Source organism: Schistocerca gregaria, chromosome 8 (genome assembly GCF_023897955.1).
Source record: "Schistocerca gregaria isolate iqSchGreg1 chromosome 8, iqSchGreg1.2, whole genome shotgun sequence".
NCBI lineage: Eukaryota > Metazoa > Arthropoda > Insecta > Orthoptera > Acrididae > Schistocerca > Schistocerca gregaria.
In genome coordinates this window covers 366,223,844-366,229,843 of record NC_064927.1, presented here as the reverse complement: position 1 = coordinate 366,229,843, position 6,000 = coordinate 366,223,844, and the positions used below count along the sequence as shown (strand labels likewise).

Sequence of the window (6,000 nt, the reverse complement as noted above, 5' to 3'; positions counted from 1 at the left end):
ACGCGTCGCCTGAGCCAGTCATCAAATACGATGTACTGTTGATGACTGGAAACACCTTGCCTGGTCGGACGAGTCTAGTTTCAGATTGTATTGAGTGAGTGGGCGTGTACGGGTATGGAGACAATGTCAAGAATCCATGTACCCTGCCATGTCAGCAGGGGACTGTTTAAGCTGGTGGAGGCTCTATAATGGTGTGGGAGTGATGTGGGACCCCTGATACGTCTAGATACGACCCTGACAGGTGACAGGTACGTAAGCATCCTGTCTTATTACCTACATCCATTCATGTCCATTGTGCATTCCGACGGACTTGGGCAATTCCAGCAGTGAAATGCGGCACCGCACACGTCCAGAATTGCTACAGGGTGGCTCCAGGAACACACTTATGAGTTTAAAAACTTCCGCTGGCCACTAAACTCCCTAGATATGAATATTATTAAGCATATCTGGGAAGCCTTGTAAGGTGCTGTTCAGAAGAGATCTCCACCCCCTCGTACTCTTTCGGATATATTTAGGATTCATGGTGTCAGTTCCCTCCAGCACTACTTCAAACGTTAGTCGAGTCCATGCCACGTCGTGTTGCGGAACTTTTGCGTGCTCGAGGGGGTCCTAAACGATATTAGGCAGTTGTAACAGTTTCTTTGGCTCTTCAGTGCCTTAATAACACAATATTAAAATATTTTTGGTCGAATTGTAGATTACTTGACGTTAGTAATTATAATGACATGGCATATGATGAAGCAGTGTTACAGTATCACGTTCAGTGTTATTTTCATTTAGTTCACGGTAATGATGTAGTCGTTTTTAACAGACGGCTGAAGGTGAAGGATTAATTCCGAAATAGGTAGCCCTTAATGAGGGAAATTATAGCAGAACTGAATTTTATTCGTTGCAATTAATAAACGATAAGTCAGAAGTGGATAATTTTATGATCTGCAGATATTTTGTACAAAATACGCTCTCCTGGCCAGTACCAAGTATCCACCACATTTGTTACTTAAACAGTTCTCTAAATGCGTGAATAGATGTTTAAGAGAAATGAAGACATAGCATGAGTAACAGAGAAAAATGGCATAGACTGGAAAGAATCACTGCTTCTGTACACGCTCGGCGAGAAAACTTCGTTCGAGAAATTCCGCATGCCTCACTGGAGTGGGCCAAGGGTAGATGCATTATTGATTAAAGTCACAATAGAGCAATAAAGCCAGTGGTACCACTACAGTTCGACTCCATTTCGCTGTTGTACGTGAGTTTGAACTAGAAGCGCAGGAATTCACCGGCCAGTCAATAACAGCAGATACATTTGGAAAAGGTTGCAGCTTTTACTCTAAATGCCATAAAGACTTTCAGATCACAAGAATAGGTAATAACAATTCGGAACATCGCCGCAAGCCGCAGACAGCGATCGTGCAGGCGCAAGGAAACGGTTTTAGGGCCGAGGTCTTTTCCTTGAGAGAGCTCGCTGGCACGCCAGAAGCGAAGCGGTCTCCGAGCAGGCAAGCCGAGCAACTACAGGTACGTGTCTTGTCAGTGTAAACAGTGTGAGATAAGTGAGGGCTTTTTCAGTATAGGAGCGTGCGCTGTCTTCTCTGCTTAAAGTTTAATTGTCGCTTCCGATGAATGACATGGAAAGACGATACACCAAACGCTGAAGATTTTTGCGGGCGTGCTTGTTTGCGAACAACGTGGTAAGCAATAGAGAAACTTCAACGTAGATGTATTGTCTCAGTACTAAATATGGTGTATTATGAAAAGAAGGGATTACTAAGTCGATCGCTTTTACTGCTCTATATATGCTACGCTTTTGAGAATTTGTAAGCTGCGTAATTAGGTGTGCTCAGCAGGCCAAGCCGGTTTGGAGTACACTCGAGCTGCTTTCGTGTATCTTAATTAATATAATTATATAGTTGTGCCTGTTAGCTAATGTACCAGTATTTTATGATAGACGAAGCAAGTAAAAGTTATGTCATCCACCCAGATTTTTCATTTTACTTTTATTTTTTATTCAATGAGGCCATTACAGCATTGTCATACCAATGTACAACATGCCATCACATTAAATGAATACTTTTTAAAGTAAAACTGTTGAAGTAAGGATCAGTAACCGCCCCCTACCCGATTCTCTAAAGAATGAATAAAACAGCTTCAAATACTGGATGAGAATGGTCTTTGTAATCTACCTCCGTTTTAAGAAATTCTAGTTTTTCACGCGTATCAATATTTGTGACGTCATATCTCCTGAATTGTGTGCAGTACATTGATATAATTTTGCAGGTACATTCAGTACTATATGTGGATGGTTTCTACAAAATGTGTTGCGAATAGATTTACTAGTAAAGAAGGAATAAATGATAGCGTTATAGCTGACGCTGAAATTTTACTGAATGAACAGGGAAAATGTAGCACGCAATAAATTTTTACTTTTCATTATTTTGTGGGTGATATAGAGACAAATAGTTTATAAAAAGCTCGAAATGTTTTGTAAAGTTTATTGGAAGTCACTAGGTACTCTCATTATCAAATACTGTATGACTATGTTCTAGGTAATTTCCGAGCCGTGAGTTGACTGTATCAAAACTCATAGACAGTTACGAATTTTAATACTTGTTTTACTGTGTTAAGCTTTTAACGCAGGATTATACCGTTTAATGAGTAAATTATGACAGCACTTTACATTTTCAGATTCGGTGAATAATCATATGCAATAGCGAAAATCACTTGTGCTGTCATTGGAAGACGTTGTGCAAATTAAAATTGTTAGTATTCGTCATGAGTGTGAAGATAACGTCCACTACATGATATTCGAAGCCATATTCGTAAAATGTAATATCTACATCTGCACATTAGCCACTGTACGATGTCTGGTGGAGTGCCAATATTATAGATTTTCTTTCCAGTTTCATTCGCTGTTGAGCGAGGGAAAAGTGACAGTCTAAATGCCTGTGTACGGGCCCCAATCTCTTCTATCTTTTTCTCATTATTCCTAAGCAAGTTATACGATGCTGGCAGCGCAATGGTGGCACTATCTTCAGTAGAAGTACTCTAACTTTACCCATAGGGTTTCGCGAGAACTACAGCGCCTTTCTTCCATGTGTTCCCATGTAAGTGCACCGAGCTATTCTGTTACACTTTCGTACTATAACTGTAACGGTCACATTTATATGATGCGACGTTCTCGATGTGTTTACCACTAATTTTGTAATCAGATACTACAGGGTTCTTTGTCTTTGTTCTAGGCATCGTTACCCGTTTACCTACATTTAAAGAGAACTGCCATTCATTACACCTTGCAGAAAATTTGCCCTAACCTTTCTGCAGTGCCTTACGATGGTCCAAAGAGGATATTTTGCTGTACGCAACAGTACCGTCAGCGAACAATCTTGTGCCGCTGATCTTTGACAGATCATTTATACAGGGTGTAACATAATTAATAGCGTAAACGCATACAGTTGAAAGTACACGATACTAGAAGCGAAAAAGTCTCAGTAAACATAGGGTCGAAAATGCATACCTTAGGAGCTACGAGCAATTTTTCATCTTCGATACTGTGAAACAAATATCTTCTACTGCAAGTTCATCGCTTTCCATATTTTGGGAACTGGTTGTATGGACCAAAACAAGAAAAAAATGTCCAGCAAAGAAGTGCTCTAAAACGCATACCTTAAAAGTTACGAGCACTTGGTCATTAGAAGAGTTATGTTTCAAAATAGCAAAGATGAACAAGTGCTCATAGCTCTTAAGGGATGCATTTTAGAGCACATGTTTTGTGGACTTTTTTTCTTATTTTGGTTCATTCTACTAGTTCCCAAAATATGGAAAGCAAACAAATTGTAGTAAAAGAGATTTGTTTCGCGGTATCGAAGATGAAAAATTGCTCGTAGCTCTTAACGTATGCATTTTTGAACCAATGTTTACTGAGAGTTTTTTGCCTCTAGTATCGTTTACTTTCAACTGTATGCGTTTACGCCATTAATTATGATACACCCTATACTGAAAACATTAGAGGTCCTACAGGATATTTAAAAAATGACCGGTATATTTGAAACGAGCAGCGATAGAAATACACCGTTTGTTGCAATATGCTTGGAACAACAGTACATTTTCAGGCAGACAAACTTTCGAAATCACAGTAGTTACAATTGTCAACAACAGATGGTGCTGCGGTCTGGGAAACTCTATAGTACGATATTTTCCACATATCCACCATGCGTAGCAATAATATGGCGTAGTCTCTGAATGAAATTACCCGAAACCTTTGACAACGGGTCTGGCGGAATGGCTTCACATGCAGATGAGATGTACTGCTTCAGCTGTTCAATTGTTTCTGGATTCTGGCGGTACACCTGGTCTTTCAAGTGTCCCCACAGAAAGAAGTCACAGGGGTTCATGTCTGGCGAATAGGGAGGCCAATCCACGCCGCCCCCTGTATGTTTCGGATAGCCCAAAGCAATCACACGATCATCGAAATATTCATTCAGGAAATTAAAGACGTCCGCCGTGCGATGTGGCCGGGCACCATCTTGCATAAACCACGAGGTGTTCGCAGTGTCGTCTAAGGCAGTCTGTACCACCACAAATTCACGAAGAATGTCCAGATAGCGTGATGCAGTAATCGTTTCGGATCTGAAAAATGGGCCAATGATTCCTTTGGAAGAAATGGCGGCCCAGACCAGTACTTTTTGAGGATGCAGGGACGATGGGACTGCAACATGGGGCTTTTCGGTTCCCCATATGCGCCAGTTCTGTTTATTGACGAAGCCGTCCAGGTAAAAATAAGCTTCGTCAGTAAACCAAATGCTGCACACATGCATATCACCGTCATCAATCCTGTGCACTATATCGTTAGCGAATGTCTCTCGTGCAGCAATGGTAGCGGCGCTGAGGGGTTGCTGCGTTTGAATTTTGTATGGATAGAGGTGTAAACTCTGGCGCATGAGACGATACGTGGACGTTGGCGTCATTTGGACCGCAGCTGCAACACGGCGAACGGAAACCCGAGGCCGCTGTTGGATCACCTGCTGCACTAGCTGCGCGTTGCCCTCTGTGGTTGCCGTATGTGGTCGCCCTACCTTTCCAGCACATTCATCCGTCACGTTCCCACTCGTTGAAATTTTTCAAACAGATCCTTTATTGAATCGCTTTTCGGTCCTTTGGTTACATTAAACCTCCGTTGAAAACTTCGTCTTGTTGCAACAACACTGTGTTCTAGGCGGTGGAATTCCAACACCAGAAAAATCCTCTGTTCTAAGGAATAAACCATGTTGTCCACAGCACACTTGCACGTTGTGAACAGCACACGCTTACAGCAGAAAGACGACGTACAGAATGGCACACCCACAGACTGCGTTGTCTTCTATATCTTTCACATCACTTGCAGCGCCATCTGTTGTTGAAAACTGTAACTACTGTAATTTCGAAAGTTTGTCCGCCTGAAAATGTACTGTTGTCCCAAGCATATTGCAACAAACGGTGTATTTCTATCGCTGCTCGTTTAGTTTTTATTGCCGTTTCAAATATAGCGGTCATTTTTGAAACACCCTGTACTATGCTTCCTTGAGGTACACCTGTTTTACATTGGTCTCTGGGGAACATTCACCGTCCAGAATAATGCACTGGGTTGTATTAGCTGAATGTTCCTCCCGTCAGCGCACACTTTTTTTTCTTTTTTATGGGACTTAACATCTGAGGTCATCAGTCCACTAGACTTGGAACTACTGAAACCTAAATAACCCTAAGGACATCACACACATCCATGCCCGAGGCAGGATTCGAACCTGGGACCGTAACAGCAGCGCGGTTCCGGACTGAAGCACCTAGAAACGCTCGGTCACAACGGGCGGCTGCACACTTTTTCCTGACATGGTATAACAGATACAGTGTAGTTTGTTCTTTCTTCCCTGTATTGCATTTCATCACGAATTGGAACTAGTTCCGAATGAATGTCTTCAAATATTATAAATATGAAAGTAAGGTGAAAACAAAATAAAGTCAGCTTAAAGG

General features: G+C 41.7%; 1 protein-coding gene across 1 annotated transcript in view; it reads left to right on the top strand.

The window, feature by feature from the left end:
* Positions 1-1,486: 1,486 nt before the first annotated feature.
* Positions 1,487-6,000, top strand: part of LOC126284209 (uncharacterized) — a 182,520-nt gene continuing 178,006 nt past the window's right edge. The window contains exon 1 of the mRNA XM_049982976.1: positions 1,487-1,515. The gene's annotated coding sequence lies outside the window, so the exon portion shown is untranslated. The remainder of the gene's footprint in view (positions 1,516-6,000) is intronic.